The sequence below is a fragment of the Schistocerca serialis genome, chromosome 12 (genome assembly GCF_023864345.2).
Source record: "Schistocerca serialis cubense isolate TAMUIC-IGC-003099 chromosome 12, iqSchSeri2.2, whole genome shotgun sequence".
Lineage (NCBI taxonomy): Eukaryota > Metazoa > Arthropoda > Insecta > Orthoptera > Acrididae > Schistocerca > Schistocerca serialis.
In genome coordinates this window covers 70727093-70747173 of record NC_064649.1, presented here as the reverse complement: position 1 = coordinate 70747173, position 20081 = coordinate 70727093, and the positions used below count along the sequence as shown (strand labels likewise).

The 20081-nt window shown below is 44.6% G+C and overlaps 1 non-coding gene across 1 annotated transcript; it reads right to left on the bottom strand.

The window, feature by feature from the left end:
- Positions 1-8684: 8684 nt before the first annotated feature.
- Trnas-cga (transfer RNA serine (anticodon CGA)) lies at positions 8685-8759 on the bottom strand. Its single transcript has one exon. It is a non-coding gene; the product is annotated as a tRNA-Ser (tRNA).
- Between the last annotated feature and the right edge of the window lie 11322 nt (positions 8760-20081).

Here is a 20081-nt window from a genome sequence, read left to right as displayed (position 1 = left end):
ACACTCCACACGTCCAGAGTTACTACAAAGTGGCTCCATGAACACTGCTTGGGTTTAAACATTTACGCTGGCCACCAAACTCCCCAGACATGAACATTATTGAGCATAAATATTTCCAACATTTCGCGGGCCTGTCAGCAACTGCGTAAATATTAATTTTAATTTTAAACCTAGAGCCTCAGTTGCAAGGATTACCTAGATTTACCTAGGTTTCAGTCGGAATAACCCAACCTTCTTCAGAATAGAAGTAACTACCGTTTGTACATAGTGGACATCGTCAAGCTAAAACTACAAATCCATAAATTATTGTCAGACTGTAAAAAACTTATCTGAAACTGCCTCGGCCCCAAACCGCGACCGCGATGCGGCAGCCACGAGTGCTGTACTGGAACTCCAGTTCCAGTATTACACATCGCCTGATTTGATAGGTTTGTTTTCCATTACCCTTGGCTTCCTTTTATTGCTGATGTTATAACCTCTTTTCATGTCATTATCTACTGCTTTGCTCTTTCGAGTCGTCTGAACGCCTCTGCCATAATTACAATGTCATTGCCAAACCTCAATGTTTTTATACAAAGGTATCTATATTGTCGAAAGTACTTAGACACGTAATTGCGGACATTGACATGGGGTATGTCCACCTTTCGGCTTGACTTCTGCTGGGGACTCTCTGAATGAGATACACTGAAACGCGAAAGAAACTGTTATACGCATGCTATTCAAATACAGATATATGTAAACAGGCAGAATACGACGCTTGAAATGCTATTGCACGATCAGAAAATTGGGATGTGGGTAACAATATCGAGGCGGTGGATTATTATTTAAAAAAAAAAAAAAAACGTGAACAGTGAATGTTACTTTTTAATGATCCACTATTTCATTGGACAGCTACAGTATGATGAAATCAACTATTAATAGTTTCTGCAAGATGAAAACATCTTGTAAAAGACGAATTTTTCATTTTTTCATCCTTTTCCGTTACATCGTTCTCATACGGAGTAATTATTTCATTATTGGATGGAAAAAATTCGCTTTCGGCTACAGTTCCGGCAACTTAACTGCACGCTACCTGCTACGTTCACGATAGGCGTGAGCCGTTCAACGACCTACCTTCGTGCGGCGCCTCGCACTTCATTCGCTTCCCAAGGATACTACTACTACTCCTGATTCGATCTATCGCTGTAAGTTTCTCGACCTTCGCTCGCAACTTAGTAATAGCACCTAAGTGTACAGTAATGGCTCTAAGACCAACGTGTGCCTTCGTCATTGGCACCGACCATTTTTGGCAGCGGCTTCCAGAACACTGTTCAATATTTACACTAGAGCTCTTCACCGTGTATCAGGGCACGCGGTGCATTCTCAGACCCAGGCTTTTTAACTGTGACATGCGCTCCGATTCTCTCAGTGCCCTTCAGAGCCTGTGTGTGCTGCACACATTCTAGCCCTTATTCCAAGGGTCCAGGAAAGCTTACACTTGCTCATTCTTGAGGGAGGCACTGGGATGTTGACGTTGGTTCCTGGTCACATCGGTCTGACCGGAAACGAGACCGCTGACGCTGCTACCAAGACTGCAGCCATCTTACATCGGTCAGCTGGTTCTTCCATTCCTCCGGATGATCTTCGTGCTGCCGTCTGTCGGCAGGTGGGGTCACTTTGGCACCACCACTGGTCTTTTTTTCACGGGAACGAGCTCCGGGATATTAAACCTCTCCCAGCTGCTTGGAGACCATTTGCGCTCTGTCTTGTTAGCAATCACTGTTTTCGAGCGGTGATTTCCCCACCCCTTTGTGCTCATTGTCGCCATCTCTTGACGGCCCGCCCTTTCCTGACCGAATGTCCTGTTTTGAATTGCTTACATTCTAGTGTCGGCCGGTGTGGCCGAGCGGTTCTAGGCGCTTCAGTCTCCAACCGGGCGACCGCTACAGTCGCAGGTTCGAATCCTGCCTCGGGCATGGATGTGTGTGATGTCCTTAGGTTAGTTAGGTTTAAGTAGTTCTAAGTTCTACCGTACTGATGACCTCAGATGTTAAGTCCCATAGTGCTCAGAGCCATTTGAACCATTTTTTTGATGACAGATGTTCCATAGTGCTTAGAGCCATTTCAACCATTTGAACCAAACCACCGATTTCGTTCATGCTATGTGCTGTCGTGCAGTAGAAGATGCGTAAACGTTCATTAAAAATGGCACCAGAACTATGAAGCACAGGAGAAGCCTTTCTGTGAATACTTGTCTCTATATTTCGCGTAGGGGAGTTGGTAGAGCGTGAAGTCGACGTACCAAATATTCCTCGCTCAAAATCCCTCTGATGAATTTTTTTTTTCAACTGTTTACGAGTGAAACTGTTTTATGTACTTTAGTTCACACACTTCTTCGTATTCAACTATTATTGTGAAGCCTTTGTTCCTAAATGAATGCCTTTTTGTGTGTATGTGTGTGTGTGTGTGTGTGTGTGTGTGTGTGTTTACATTGATTTATTATTATTATTATTGATCTTATTGTTAATTATTACTACTGTTAGTTCTGTTATTATTACTGTTATTATTACTAGGTCTACAACTTTGCTTCCGCCGTTTCTTTCTCGAAATTCGGGGCCTTATTGTGAAAAACTTGCAAAAAGATTACGATTCATTGTATTGCCCATCGATGGCCACTATATTCTCCCATCTTTCGGATAGCATACGAATCCCGTGGCGGAGGAACTGGGCGTCTTTAGTGGGGATACATGAATCGATTCAATTCTGCACTTATTCATATGATCGGAAGTGCTGGTCAGCCAGACTGTACGCCACTGATCGAAAAAGGCGATAGTCGGAGAGAGCAACGTATGGAGAATACGGCGGGAGGGACAGAACTGCTCATTTCAACGTTTCCTGGTATATTTTGACGGGTTTTGCGACATTGGGGTTCGAGCACTGACCTCCTGCAAAATTACCTTTACGTGTCTATCGCTGTATTGTGGCCGTTTGTGATTCAGTGCTGGGCTCGAACGCATCAATTGCTTTCGATAATGATGTCCCGTGACTGTCTTCGTCTGTTTCAGTAGCTACGAAAACGTTCTGTCTTCCACCGCCATGACGGTCTTCTACATCAAAATCACCGTTCGTAAGGCGTTGAAAATATTCTCGGCACGTTCTTCCACTAACAGTTCCCTCACCATTGGCCTCACCCAGGATTTTAACAGCCACAGCCGCAGATTTACTCATGTTAAAGCAGAAAATTAAAACTTACCGCAAGTGGCGAGAAATGAGTACGCAATTTGACGTACTCTATTGAGAATAACCTTATGATGCACTCACAAATCGACTAATATTTGGCATTATGTTTACAGACCCCTAAGCTTATTGTATTACACCTATGACCAACCACCCGAACCCATTGCAAAACGGCGGAAGCAAAGTTGTAGACCTAATATTACTACCAACATTACTTCCACCACGTGGCATGCGATTCTTCCTTTATTTTTCTGTTCTGACTGTATAGTCTGTGACAATTATTGAACTATAAGAAATAAAGTCGTCATAACTTCTGAACAGTTTGCGTTAGGACTTCAAAACTGCACGGTTGCCTGCGGCCATAATGGGAATTAGTATGTTGTTAATATAGTTTGGTTTAGCGACGAAGCCCACTTTCATTTCGACGGTTTCGCCAATAGGCAGAACTGGGGCATTTGGGGTATTGTGAGTCTGCATTTCGCGATCGAGAAGTCTCTTCACGCTCAACGAGTGATTGTGCGCTGTGCAATGTCAAGTGGCGGAATAATCGGTGCGACACTCCTTGATGGAACGGTGACTACCGAACAGTACGTAAAATTACAACGTAAAAGCAATAACAGATATAAATAAAATGTTTATGAACCCGATAACAGTCAATCCATAAGTTTAAGTAAACGCAATCAGTAATACAACAAGAATCAGCTTTATTTTTCAAGGAATTCCTCTACAGAATAGAAGGAGTGACCCACGAGGAAACTATAGAACCGGCCGGAGTGGCCGAACGGTTCTAGGCGCTTCTATGTGGAACCGCGCGACCGCTACGGTCGCAGGTTCGAATCCTGCCTCGGGCATGGTTGTGTGTGATGTCCTAAGGATAGTTAGGTTTAAGTAGTTCTAGGGGACTGGTGACCTCAGATGTGAAGTCCCATAGTGCTCAGAGCCATTTGAATCATTTTTGAAACTCTAGAGTTTCGAGTTGAAAGCGCGTGGATTAGTGCTAAGATTTTTTAATTCTAGAGGTAGCTTATTGAAAATGGATGCAGCAGTATACTGCACACCTTTCTGTTCAAAAGCTAAGGAATTCCGATCCAATTGCAGGTTTGATTTCTGCCGAATATTAACTGAGTGGAAACTGCTTACTCTTGCGAATAAGCTAATATTGTTAACAAGAAATGACAGTAAGGAATATATATATATATATATATATTGAGAGACCAATATCAAAATACCCAGACTCATGAACAGGGATCGACGAGAGGTTCGTGAACTCACACCACTTATTGCCCGAGCCGCTCGTTTCTGAGCCAAAAATATCCTTTTAGAATGGGAAGAGTTACCCCAAAATATAATACCATACGACATAAGCGAATGAAAATAAGCAGACTAGACTAATTTTCGTGTCGAACGATCAGTCACTTCAGACACCGTTCGAATAGTAAAAATGGAAACTAAGTCTTTGAACAAGATCCTGAACGTGGTCTTTCCACGACAGTTTACTATCTGAACTCCTACAAATTTGAACTGTTCAGTTTCACTAATCATATGCCTATTATGTGAGATTAAAACGTCAGGTTTTGTTGAATTATGTGTTAGAAACTGTAAAAACTGAGTCTTACTGTGATTTAACGTTAGTTTATTTTCTACAAGCCATGAACTGAGGTCATGTACTGCACTACTTGAAACCGAGTCAATGTTGCACACAACATCCTTTACTACCAAGCTAGTGTCATCAGCAAACAGAAATATTTTAGAGTTACTCGTAATACTAGAGGGCATGTCATTTATAAGAACAAAGAACAGGAGTGACCCCAACACTGATCCCTGGGGCTCTCCCCACTTGACCGTACCCCACTCAGACCCCACATCACAGTCATTCTCAACATTATGAGTAATGACCTTTTTCTGTCTGTTGCTAAATGAAGAGATGAACCAATTGTGAGCTAGTCCCCGTATTCTGTAACGGTCCAACTTCTGGAGCAATATTTTGTTATCAACACTACCAAACGCCTTGGCTAAATAAAAGAATATGCCCTGCGTTCGAAATATTTTGTTTAACCCATGCAGCATCGCACAGAGAACAGAGAATATAGCATTTTCGGTTATTAAATGACTTCTAAAGGCGAACTATAGATTTGATAGCAAATCGTGTGTCATAAAATGATCAATTATCCTTACATGCACAGCCTCTTCAACAACTGTAGCAAACACTGATGGCATAGAAACTGATCTAAAATTACCTGCATTATCCCTTTTTATAAAGCGGCTTTACTACTGAGTATATTAATCGTTCAGGAAACTGACCGTTCCTAAAGGAAAAATTAAAAATACGGCTAAATACAGGGCCAACATGTGCAGCGTAGTTCATTAATATAATGCTAGGCACTACATCATGACCATGAGAGTCCTTAGTCTTCAGTGATTTAATTATTGACTCAATCTCCCCCTTGCCTGTATCACAGAGGAGTATTTCAATCTCGGAAAGGCATTTGCCAAGAAAGTTACACTATTCCCTGCAGAAACTAAATTTTTATTCAATGCACCGGCGATGCTCAGAAAATGATTGTTAAATACTATACATATATCTGATTTATCAGTATCAGAAATGTTTTTACTGCCATCTGACTTTATATCGTCGATCTTGTGCTGCTGACCAGACACTTCCTTCACAACTGACCATATGGTTTTAATTTTATCCTGTGAATTAGCTATTCTATTTGCCTTCCTAACAACATTTGGGTCGACAGAAGCGTCCGATCCCACGCGTCGGCTTTGACCCGTGACGTCAGGATGTTGTGTGTGACGTCATGACGGCGCGGAGTTTGGTTTGTGTGTGGCTGTCTCCAGTTCTGTTTTATCTTATTTTATTTACTTTTCTGATCTGTTCGTTCTATATCGTGAGATTTTTTTTTTAATTTAAAAACACTTATTACTTATTTTAATTATCTGTTTCCTCCAATTTCTGTTTTAGTTTATTATATTTATCCTTCTGATCTGTTCGTTCTATCCCGTGAGATTTTTTTTTTAAAAAGACAAAAAACACTAATCAGCTACTGAAGCATCTTTATCTTCTATGGGTTGCAGGGGTTACGACCCATGGGGAGGTGGGTGGGTATTCGTGCATGGCTGTCTTCACTTACACGTTGTAGCTACGCAAGGCGTCTAAATTTGTTTATATTTAGTTTGCCCCCCACCCAAAATACCCCATTTCCGGCGCTTGTCCCGTTGGTGTCATTAGGCTTCTTGTGGAAAGTGTGTGTGTTTGTTTTCGTTTCCGCCATATTTGTGCCGTCATGGGTCAAAGCAGACGGGCGGGATCGGACGCTTCCGTATTTCCTAACATTTTTAAGAAACTTACAATACAATAGAGCACAACATAATAGAGCACTTGTCCTCGAAAGGCAAAGGTCTTGGTCCGCCACACAGTTTCGATCTGCCAGGAAGTTTCAACTTACTATACTGTTTGTAATGGGCTTCTGTAGCTTGATTGTATCTACTTCGAAGATTTTGGTATAATTCCCACTTTGTTCTACATGATATCCCTATCCCACTAGTGAGCCACCCGGGCTGCCTATTACTGCTAGCACCCCGTTTAGAACGTTCTAATGGAAAGCAACTCTCAAAGAGCATGAGAATGTGTTATTTAAAGCATTATATTTATCATCTATGTTATCGGCACTATAAACATCCTGCAACTCTTGTTCCTTGACAAGGTTTAGAAAGCTCTCTATTGGTGGTGGATTAACTTTCCTACTTACAAGGGAACCTCCCCATCGCACCCCCCTCAGATTTAGTTATAAGTTGGCATAGGACTTGAAAAACTGAACACGGATCAATCGAGAAAACAGGAAGAAGTTGTGTGGAACTATGAAAAAAATAAGCAAAATATACAAACTGAGTAGTCCATGCGCAAGGTAGGCAACATCAAGGAGAGTTATAGATTATGAACGCCGTGGTCCCGTGGTTAGCGTGAGCGGCTATGGAACGGCAGGTCCTTGGTTCAAATCTTCTATCGGGTGAAAATTTTAGTTTTTATTTTCAGATAATTATCAAAGTTCAGGCACTCACACATAATCAACTTTGCTCTCCAAAATTCCAGGACATGTTCAGATTTGCTTGGACATATACAGAATTTGACGGTTTACGCACGGAAACATTTGAAAACGTAAAAAAACATATGTTTTGACAGAGCACAGGGAAAACTGTGCGACTCTGCAACTGTTGCATTCATTTGATGCAGTTTATGTGACAAACTCTTATGTTTTCATCACATTTTATGGAGTGATTATCACATCCACAAGAAAACCTAAATCGGGCAAGGTAGAAGAATCTTTTTACCCATTCGCCAAGTGTGCAAGTTAGGTGGGTCGACAACATATTCCTGTCATGTGACGCACATACCGTCACCAGTGTCGTAAAGAATATATCAGACGTGTTTTCCTGTGGAGGAATCGGTTGACCTACGATCTTGCGATCAAATGTTTTCGGTTCCTATTGGAGAGGCACGTCCTTTCGTCTACTAATCGCACGGTTTTGCGGTGCGGTCGCAAAACACAGACATTAAACTTATTACAGTGAACAGAGACGTCAATGAATGAACGGACAGATCGTAACTCTGCGAAAATAAAGAAAGTAAAATTTTCGCTCGAGGGAGGAGTCGAACCAAGGACCTTTCGTTCCGCAGTTGCTCACTAACCACGAGACCACGGCGCTCATCAGCTATAACTGTCCTTTATGTAGCCTATCTTGCACATGGACTACTCAGTTTATATATTTTGTTTATTTTTTCATAGTTCCACACAACTTCCTGTTTTCTCGATTGATCTGTGTACAGTTTTTCAAGGCCTATCCACTGTGTCAATTTATAACTAAATCTGAGGGGGATGCGATGGGGAGGTTCCCTTGTTAGTTTGTAATCATATGTGACATTTGTTTGAGTACAAAAGCACTTCAGTGTTAAAATTATTGCATCATGGTCTGAAAGGCCATTCACACTTTTAGTGACAGAATACCCATCTAGTAATGAAGAATGAATAAAAATATTGTCTATGGCTGTGCTACTGTTCCCCTGCACCCTAGTTGGAAAGAACACAGTCTGCATCAGATTATATGAATTTAGAAGATCTACCAACATCCTTTTTCTTGAAACTTCCTGGCAGATTAAAACTGTGTGCCCGACCGAGACTCGAACTCGGGACCTTTGCCTTTCGCGGGCAAGTGCTCTACCAACTGAGCTACCGAAGCACGACTCACGCCCGGTACTCACAGCTTTACTTCTGCCAGTACCTCGTCTCCTACCTTCCAAACTTTACAGAAGCTCTCCTGCGAACCTTGCAGAACCAGCACTCCTGAAAGAAAGGATATTGCGGAGACATGGCTTAGCCACAGCATGGGGGATGTTTCCAGAATGACATTTTCACTCTGCAGCGGAGTGTGCGCTGATATGAAACTTCCTGGCAGATTAAAACTGTGTGCCCGACCGAGACTCGAACTCGGGACCTTTGCCTTTCGCGGGCAATTGCTCTACCAACTGAGCTACCGAAGCACGACTCACGCCCGGTACTCACAGCTTTACTTCTGCCAGTACCTCGTCTCCTACCTTCCAAACTTTACAGAAGCTCTCCTGCGAACCTTGCAGAACCAGCACTCCTGAAAGAAAGGATATTGCGGAGACATGGCTTAGCCACAGCCTGGGGGATGTTTCCAGAATGACATTTTCACTCTGCAGCGGAGTGTGCGCTGATATGAAACTTCCTGGCAGATTAAAGCTGTGTGCCCGACCGAGACTCGAACTCGGGACCTTTGCCTTTCGCGGGCAAGTGCTCTACCAACTGAGCTACCGAAGCACGACTCACGCCCGGTACTCACAGCTTTACTTCTGCCAGTACCTCGTCTCCTACCTTCCAAACTTTACAGAAGCTCTCCTGCGAACCTTGCAGAACCAGCACTCCTGAAAGAAAGGATATTGCGGAGACATGGTAGAGCACTTGCCCGCGAAAGGCAAAGGTCCCGAGTTCGAGTCTCGGTCGGGCACACAGTTTTAATCTGCCAGGAAGTTTCATATCAGCGCACACTCCGCTGCAGAGTGAAAATGTCATTCTGGAAACATCCCCCAGGCTGTGGCTAAGCCATGTCTCCGCAATATCCTTTCTTTCAGGAGTGCTGGTTCTGCAAGGTTCGCAGGAGAGCTTCTGTAAAGTTTGGAAGGTAGGAGACGAGGTACTGGCAGAAGTAAAGCTGTGAGTACCGGGCGTGAGTCGTGCTTCGGTAGCTCAGTTGGTAGAGCACTTGCCCGCGAAAGGCAAAGGTCCCGAGTTCGAGTCTAGGTCGGGCACACAGTTTTAATCTGCCAGGAAGTTTCATATCAGCGCACACTCCGCTGCAGAGTGAAAATGTCATTCTGGATCCTTTTTCTTGCTCCATCATATGCAAAATTTATATTGAAGTCACCACATATAACTAATTTCTGGTACTACCTACAAAGTGAATCAAGAACCCTCTCTAGCTTGAACAGAAATACTCTGAAGTCGGAATTAGGAGACCTACAAACAACAACAATTAGAAGTTAAGTTTAACAAAATTCAACTGCCCCTGCACAACATTAAAATATCTTCTCAGTTCAGTGCCGTGATACGTCTATGGACTCAAATGGAATACTGTTTTTTATGAACATAGCCACTCCCCACCCCGCAAGGAATTCCCTCGAAAAACAGCCAGCTAATCTGTATTCTGGTAAAGGAGGCCTCTGAATTGCCAAATTATTTAAGTGGGAAATACGGAAGCGTCCGATCTAACCCGTCGGCTTTGACCCATGACGTCACAAATATAGCGGAAACGAGAATTCCAATATGGCGGATATAGAAACGTTGCATACGTATCACAAAGCCGAAAACACATAGAAAAACAACACACACAAAGATTTCACAAGAACAATCTGCTAACATTGATAGCAAACAAAGATAATAATAAACAAGTGGTACTCAAGGCCAGGCAGGGGGGGAGGGGCTGCGCCCCACCCTGACCCCCCCCCCCCCCCGCCAAAAAAAAAACTCCCAACCTAACCTCGTATTCAGGGCTACGCTACAGATCAATGTGTAGGTCAATCAAAAGATAAAAAAAAGAAACATAAAAAAAAGAAAAAACAATATTGATTCATTAGACATAACGAGTAGCGACAAAACATATAGACCATAAAGATTGAACAATCTAATGGCAAACTGATAAAAGCCTCATAGACGACGTTAAAACAAAAAGTACAGTAAAAAGGTAAACTATATATTACAGGCCCTAAAACTCCTACTAAGGTAACGTCAACGAGGCAACATCTACAAACACGCCACACTCACAAACCAAACTCCGCGCCGTAATGACGTCACACACCACAACACCCTTACGTCACGGGTCAAAGCCGACGCGTGAGATCGGATGTTTCTGTTGACCCTTTAAGTATTGCTCCGGCATAACAATAATCTCAGAGTCAACATCTATAGGCAGTTCACTAACTTTTAATACCTCTTATGTTTTGATGAAATATGCTACTTGGGAACATGACGTCTTCTGAAGGTGATCCGTTGGTTAGATGGACTTCCTTTAAACAGGTATACCTATCAGCTGACTTCAGTTTATAAAAGGTGCAGCTCTAACACAAAGTACTACAGGAATTTTTCCATGAGTGATCCCACCACCACCCACTACACTGTCACCTATAAGCTTCGCCAGCCTCCCCTTCCCATACCTATTGAGGTGCAGGTAATGCCCAGTAAAACCCGATCTAGTGACAGACTCAACTGGCGCCACTGAAATGTGACCCATGCCCTCTGACATCATCAGCACTCTGCACAGCCCCACGTTAACATGCCTAACAGCCGCATTAAGATGAGGCCGATCATGACGCTGAAACACTTGCACGAAATGCACATTAGTGGCACCAGTTTGAGTAGCTATCTTTACAAGGCCACCACCTACATCATATTCTCCATCGCTATCAAGACTATTCCCTGCTTCACCCACTATCACTACCTGATCCTCCTCAGTAAAATTCCCTTATAACTCCCCTATGCTGTCAGTCACCTGAGCCGACCCTGCATTAGGCTTCACAATGCTGGTGACCTGGTACTCTCTCCCCAACACTTCCTGCAACTGCTGGCCTACATCCCTACCGTGCAAACTACCTAGCAGCACAACCTTCTTCTTTCTGTTGGAGTTTGCAACTGACCTACGCTTCCTAACTGCTGAGGATTGCTCCATGTTTTCTTCATTTACAACTACAAGAGGCTCCTCTCCTCTAAACTCTGACAGTTGGTCAAATCTATTGCATATACGCAAAGTACGAGGGCAGTTCAATAAGTAATGCAACACATTTTTTTTCTGAAACAGGGGTTGTTTTATTCAGCATTGAAATACACCAGGTTATTCCCCAATCTTTTAGCTACACAACACTATTTTTCAACGTAATCTCCATTCAATGCTACAGCCTTACGCCACCTTGAAATGAGGGCCTGTATGCCTGCACGGTACCATTCCACTGGTCGATGTCGGAGCCAACGTCGTACTGCATCAATAACTTCTTCATCATCCGCTTAGTGCCTCCCACGGATTGCGTCCTTCATTGGGCCAAACATATGGAAATCCGACGGTGCGAGATCGGGGCTGTAGGGTGCATGAGGAAGAACAGTCCACTGAAGTTTTGTGAGCTCCCCTCGGGTGCGAAGACTTGTGTGAGGTCTTGCGTTGTCATGAAGAAGGAGAAGTTCGTTCAGATTTTTGTGCCTACGAACACGCTGAAGTCGTTTCTTCAATTTCTGAAGAGTAGCACAATACACTTCAGAGTTGATCGTTTGACCATGGGGAAGGACATCGAACAGAATAACCCCTTCAGCGTCCCAGAAGACTGTAACCATGACTTTACCGGCTGAGGGTATGGCTTTAAGCTTTTTCTTGGTAGGGGAGTGGGTGTGGCGCCACTCCATTGATTGCCGTTTTGTTTCAGGTTCGAAGTGATGAACTCATGTTTCATCGCCTGTAACAATCTTTGACAAGAAATTGTCACCCTCAGCCACATGACGAGCAAGCAATTCCGCACAGATGGTCCTCCTTTGCTCTTTATGGTGTTTGGTTAGACAACGAGGAACCCAGCGGGAACAAACCTTTGAATATCCCAACTGGTGAACAATTGTGACAGCACTACCAACAGAGATGTCAAGTTGAGCACTGAGTTGTTTGATGGTGATCCGTCGATCATCTCGAACGAGTGTGTTCGCACGCTCCGCCATTGCAGGAGTCACAGCTGTGCACGGCCGGCCCGCACGCGGGAGATCAGACAGTCTTGCTTGACCTTGCGGCGATGATGACACACGCTTTGCCCAACGACTCACCATGCTTTTGTCCACTGCCAGATCACCGTAGACATTCTGCAAGCGCCTATGAATATCTGAGATGCCCTGGTTTGCCGCCAAAAGAAACTCGATCACTGCCAGTTGTTTGCAACGCACATCCGTTACAGACGCCATTTTAACAGCTCCGTACAGCGCTGCCACCTGTCGGAAGTCAATGAAACTATACGAGACGAATGTTTGAAAATATTCCACAAGAAATTTCCGGTTTTTTCAACCAAAATTGGCCGAGAAAAAAAATGTGTTGCATTACTTATTGAACTGCCCTCGTATTACTGTCTGAATACCCCCACCTCCTAGCTGCCTTCTTGCCAACTGCCAGTTCCCATTCCCTACCACTCTACACCCTCCTCAGCCTATGTAGTTCCTTCTTTGCGCATTGTAACTGCACCTGAAGGGCACAGATCTTGCGCTCCTGCTCCTCTATCAACTTATTTCCACTGCATATTCTGCATTCCCAGGAGAGAATCTCGCTAGAATCCCCACTGGCTTCTCCGCTGCATTCCCCCCAATGAAAATACTTTTAACAAATCCCACACCGTAATTCACTACTCACAAACCTACGACAGAGCCCACACGTCTCACTCTTAGTAAAATTTTACAGTTAACTAAATAATCTACGTTTACGTTACCTAAGTTTAGTCACACCAGTAGAACTATTTATGGAATTAACAACAGCGGTCTCGAAATTATCTGTCTACTAAGAAAGCAACTACTTGTATTAGTACTACTACACCACAGCTAATACCAATATTAACAAAACTTCACAAAATTATTAACTAAAACCAAAAATTCGAGCGGCCACTGTAGCACTCAACAAAGATAAAACACTCAATGAAAAAGTACTGAAATATTTCACTAGAAACAAATGTCAGCTGAAAACTAAAGCATGAAGTTTACTAAACGACTCCAACACACAGAAAATTCTAAGTAACACTGCGAGCGAACGTTTCAAAAAGTTCATCAAATCGTTATATCGCCACAAACAGTACGAAACATCGCTTAAAACTATTACATTTAATAAATGTATAACAGTGCACAAATAACTTCGCCAGTACTTAGCTTTATAGCCGCTACAGCTGCAACTGCACGCCGCAAAATGTAAACACACTACTGGGGCGCGAGGCTTGGACGAACGACGAAAGCGCACTCACGAATTACAGACCACTCGAGTCAATAACACAGGAAGAAAGACTGAGATTAATCAAAATCGAATAATAAGTTACTTTTACAGCAAATATTAACGCAAAGAAACTTCAAAATAAGTAACTGAAGACTAAAAGTTTATAAAATATTGACGAGCATTTTCAACAGCAGTCCACCACGCGTGACCTCACTCCAAAGACCCCATTATCCGAAGTGATACTGATTTCGACAAGATGTGGTTCATACGAGACGAAGGTCGACCATATCGAAACAGGAGAGTGTTTGATGTCCTGGAGGAGCAGTTTGGGGACCGCATTCTGCCTCTGGGGTCACAGAGGCCACTGGCATGGGCCTCGATTGGCCGCCATATTCTCCGGATTTGAACGCATGCGACTCCGTTTTGTGGGGTATATTAAAGAAAAGATGTACAGCAATGACCCCAAAACCACTGCTGAGCTGAAAACAGGCATTCAGGAGGTTATCGAAAGTATCGATAATCTGACACTTCAGCGGGTCATGCAGAATTTCTTTATTCTTCTGCACCACATCATCGCCAATGATGGCAGGCATATCAAACATGTCATAACTCAATCCGAATATCTGTAGTGACGTTTACATGTTGAATGAAGTTTGTGCAAGCCACTGATTGTAACTAATTTACGTTTTTTTTCATATAGTTCAATAGTTCAATAACTGTCAGCCTGTAATTACTCTATAGGTTTACTACTTTCAAAGATCTGGAGCGAAAGTAGACTGCCAAGAGAACGTTGCTGTAAACTGCAGACAGACCTTTTACGTGTCATAAACATATTGTCCCATGTAACACTTTCACTCATAAGACAGTAAAAATAATTATCATCATTGAGAATTAATCCGAGGATTCTTGGTACGGCGATCTAACACTCTACCAACTTCCCCTCTCTCTTTTCTTAAAGGTTTATTTATTTATTTATTTTTGTTATATATATTTTTAATTTGTATTTCCTTTATACTATACCGAAAATACACGTACCTAATACTGCATCGTGCACTAATTAAACAAAACAAATATCTTGGTACTTTCCTACATCGAGGTAATATACACTACTGGCCATTAAAATTGCTACACCACGAAGATGACGTGCTACAGACGCGAAATTTAATCGACAGGAAGAACATGCTGTGATATGCAAATGACTAGCTTTTCAGTGCATTCACACAAGGTTGGCGCCGGTGGCAACACCCACAACGTGCTGACATGAGGAAAGTTTCCAAGTGATTTCTCGTACAGAAACAGCAGTTGACCGGCGTTGCCTGGTGAAACTTTGTCGTGATACGTCGTGTAAGGAGGAGAAATGCGTACCATCACGTTTCCTACTTTGATAAAGGTCGGATCGTAACCTATCGCGATTGCAGTTTATCGTATCACGACATTGCTGCTAGCGTTGGTCGAGATGCAATGACTGTTAGCAAAATATGGAATCGGGAGGGTAATACGGAGCGCCGTGCTTGATCCCAACGGCCTCGTATCACTAGCAGTCGAGATGAGAGGCATCTTCTCCGCATGGCTGTAACGGATCGTGCAGCCACGTCTCGATCCCTGAGTCAACAGATGGGGACGTTTGCAAGACAACAACCATCTGCATGAACAATTCGACGACGTTTGCAGTAGCATGGACCATCAGCTCGGAGACCATGACTTCGGTTACCCTTGACGCTGCAGCACAGACAGGAGCGCCTGCGAGGGTGTGCTCAGCGACGAACCTGGGTGCGCGAATGGCGAAACGTTATTTTTTCGGATGAATCCATGTTCTGTTTACAGCATCATGATGGACGCATCCGTGTTTGGCGACATCGCGGTGAACGCACACTGGAAGCGTGTAATCGTCATCGCCATACTGGCGTATAACCCGGCGTGATGGTATGGGGTGCCATTGCTTACACGTCTCGGTCACGTCTTGTTCGTATTGACGGCACTTTGAAAAGTGGTCGTTACATTTCAGATGTGTTACGACCCGTGGCTGTACCCTTCGTTCGATCTCTGCGAAACCCTACATTTTAGGAGGATAATGGACGACCGCATGTTGCAGGTCCTGTAGGGGCCATTCTGGATACAGAAAATGTTCGACTGCTGCCCTGGCCAGCACATTCTCCAGATCTCTCACCAACTGAAGACGTCTGGTCAATGGTGGCCGAGCAACTGACTCGTCACAATACGCCAGTCACTACTCTTGAACTGTGGAACGGTGTTGAAACTGCATGGCAGCTGTACCTGTACACGCCATCCAAGCTCTGTTTGACTCAATGCCCAGGCGTATCAAGGACGTTATGACGGCCAGAGGTGGTTGTTCTGGGTACTGGTTTCTCGAGATCTTTGCACCCAAATTTCGTGAAAATGTAATCACATGTCAGTTGTAGTATAATATATCCTTCCAATGAATACGCGTTTATCATCTGCATTCCTTCTTGGAGTAGCAATTTTAATGGCCGGTAGAAAATATATTAATTTGCAATTCCTTTGCCGTATACCGAAAATACGAAAATACACGTACCTAGCACCGCGTCGTGCACTAAGCAAACAAAACAAATATCTTGGTGCTTCCCTACAGCGAGGTAATATACACTCCTGGAAATTGAAATAAGAACACCGTGAATTCATTGTCCCAGGAAGGGGAAACTTTATTGACACATTCCTGGGGTCAGATACATCACATGATCACACTGACAGAACCACAGGCACATAGACACAGGCAACAGAGCATGCACAATGTCAGCACTAGTACAGTGTATATCCACCTTTCGCAGCAATGCAGGCTGCTATTCTCCCATGGAGACGATCGTAGAGATGCTGGATGTAGTCCTGTGGAACGGGTTGCCATGCCATTTCCACCTGGCGCCTCAGTTGGACCAGCGTTCGTGCTGGACGTGCAGACCGCGTGAGACGACGCTTCATCCAGTCCCAAACATGCTCAATGGGGGACAGATCCGGAGATCTTGCTGGCCAGGGTAGTTGACTTACACCTTCTAGAGCACGTTGGGTGGCACGGGATACATGCGGACGTGCATTGTCCTGTTGGAACAGCAAGTTCCCTTGCCGGTCTAGGAATGGTAGAACGATGGGTTCGATGACGGTTTGGATGTACCGTGCACTATTCAGAGTCCCCTCGACGATCACCAGTGGTGTACGGCCAGTGTAGGAGATCGCTCCCCACACCATGATGCCGGGTGTTGGCCCTGTGTGCCTCGGTCGTATGCAGTCCTGATTGTGGCGCTCACCTGCACGGCGCCAAACACGCATACGACCATCATTGGCACCAAGGCAGAAGCGACTCTCATCGCTGAAGACGACACGTCTCCATTCGTCCCTCCATTCACGCCTGTCGCGACACCACTGGAGGCGGGCTGCACGATGTTGGGGCGTGAGCGGAAGACGGCCTAACGGTGTGCGGGACCGTAGCCCAGCTTCATGGAGACGGTTGCGAATGGTCCTCGCCGATACCCCAGGAGCAACAGTGTCCCTAATTTGCTTGGAAGTGGCGGTGCGGTCCCCTACGGCACTGCGTAGGATCCTACGGTCTTGGCGTGCATCCGTGCGTCGCTGTGGTCCGGTCCCAGGTCGACGGGCACGTGCACCTTCCGCCGACCACTGGCGACAACATCGATGTACTGTGGAGACCTCACGCCCCACGTGTTGAGCAATTCGGCGGTACGTCCACCGGGCCTCCCGCATGCCCACTATACGCCCTCGCTCAAAGTCCGTCAACTGCAGATACGGTTCACGTCCACGCTGCTACCAGTGTTAAAGACTGCGATGGAGCTCCGTATGCCACGGCAAACTGGCTGACACTGACGGAAGCGGTGCACAAATGCTGCGCAGCTAGCGCCATTCGACGGCCAACACCGCGGTTCCTGGTGTGTCCGCTGTGCCGTGCGTGTGATCATTGCTTGTACAGCCCTCTCGCAGTGTCCGGAGCAAGTATGGTGGGTCTGACACACCGGTGTCAATGTGTTCTTTTTTCCATTTCCAGGAGTGTATATGGGGAAACGAAAAATGTGCTTCGTACACGATTCAGAAGAGTGCGTCGCTACTGTACTTAAGCTTCATCATTCAGATACGTGTTCTCGCATGTAGTGTGTTACTCCACCGATAATCGGACATGGTCTTGTCAGCTCAGTCAGTGGGTCTTCCGCTACCTACTGATGATCCAAGTGTGTGGAGTGGCGCGTAGGTCACTCCCTAAGTAATTAGAAAAATATTGTCCATATTTTGGGTTCCGTACAGCCACTCAGAGGCTATCACTAACAGTTTCTCACTGTTATGCTCTTCCTGTAGCTCCGATGTTACTTTTAGTTAATGTTTATTCCCGTTTTGCTGGACGATAGCAAACAACTCGAAGTAAATCGGAGTTTTGATAGACTATCGACACACAACATTTGCTACCTGGCAGATTAAAACTGTGTGCCGGACCGAGACTCGAACTCGGGACCTCTGCCTTTCGCGGGCAAGTGTTATAAGGTCTCGAGTTCGAGTCTCGGTCCGGCACACAGTTTTAATCTGCCAGGAAGTTTCATATCAGCGCACACTCCGCTGCAGAGTGAACATTCTGATGACCTCAGTTGTTTTTGGGCCCTAATATAAGAAGGGCACAAAGGTCAAAATAAAGCTAACCTCTTACCGCATAAAGCAGCGCCTGAAGCGGAGAGAGAAGGGGGAGACCAGAGTGTGTTTGCCAGTTGCTCGTCCTCTTACGGAGGTTACAAATGGCTACGGAGGCGCTGACAACTCTCGTACGGCTTTCAGGGCGTAGTGCAGCAAGACGTAGCGTAGACGGCCGGGCTGTTTGTGGGGGTGGAGAACCACTTCCACTCCGGTGTCGTAATGGAGCAACGATTAAAACTTGCGCCTCGTCTGCCAGCGAGAGAGCGCCTCTGCTCTTCCCAGCGTCGTTCGTTCCCTCGCCGAGTCTAGAGCTCCCTGCAGACTCCGGCGTCCCCAAAATTTCCGACAGGCGTACGTCTATACCTGCAGTGTCTCGGTTACGCTACGGAAAGTCTCTCGGAGCGGTTAAGGTACAGGTGCACTGTGTGAACGCAGTGCCTAACACATTCCTGCATACGATTTGCATCGTTTTCTCGACGAATGCGTTAGGTACGAGAGTCGTTCGATAAAGAATGTCCCACTTTTTTTTTTTTCTCAGAACAATACAGTGGAACGTCAGGTCTTAAATGGCTACACAGGATAATTGAAATGGCCTGGGAGTCGGGACAGGTTCCATCAGACTGGACAAAAACAGTAATCACACCAATCTTTAAACATGGAAACAGAAAAGATTGTAACAACTACAGAGGTATCTCTTTAATCAGCGTTGTGGGTAAAATCTTCTCAGGTATTGTTGAAAGGAAAGTGCGAGTATTAGTTGAGGAGCAATTGGATGAAAATCAGTGTGGGTTTAGGCCTCTTAGAGGTTGTCAGGACCAGATCTTTAGCTTACGGCAAATAATGGAGAAGTGTTACGAGTGGAACAGGGAATTGTATCTATGCTTTATAGATCTAGAAAAGGCATATGACCGGGTTCCTAGGAGGAAGTTATTGTCTGTTCTACGAGATTATGGAATAGGAGGCAAACTTTTGCAAGCAATTAAAGGTCTTTACATGGATAGTCAGGCAGCAGTTAGAGTTGACGGTAAACTGAGTTCATGGTTCAGAGTAGTTTCAGGGGTAAGACAAGGCTGCAACCTGTCTCCACTCTTGTTCATATTATTTATGAATCATATGTTGAAAACAATAGACTGGCTGGGTGAGATTAAGATATGTGAACACAAAATAAGCAGTCTTGCATATGCGGATGACTTAGTTGTGATGGCAGATTCGATTGAAAGTTTGCAAAGTAATATTTCAGAGCTAGATCATAAATGTAAGGACTATGGTATGAAGATTAGCATCTCCAAAACGAAAGTAATGTCAGTGGGAAAGAAATATAAACGGATTGAGTGCCAAATAGGAGGAACAAAGTTAGAACAGGTGGACGGTTTCAAGTACTTAGGATGCATATTCTCACAGGATGGCAACATAGTGAGAGAACTGGAAGCGAGGTGTAGCAAAGCTAATGCAGTGAGCGCTCAGCTACGATCTACTCTCTTCTGCAAGAAGGAAGTCAGTACCAAGACTAAGTTATCTGTGCACCGTTCAATCTTTCGAGCAACTTTGTTGTACGGGAGCGAAAGCTGGGCGGATTCAGGTTACCTTATCAACAAGGTTGAGGTTACGGATATGAAAGTAGCTAGGATGAATGCAGGTACTAGCAGATGGGAACAATGGCAGAAGGGTGTCCACAATGAGGAAATCAAAGA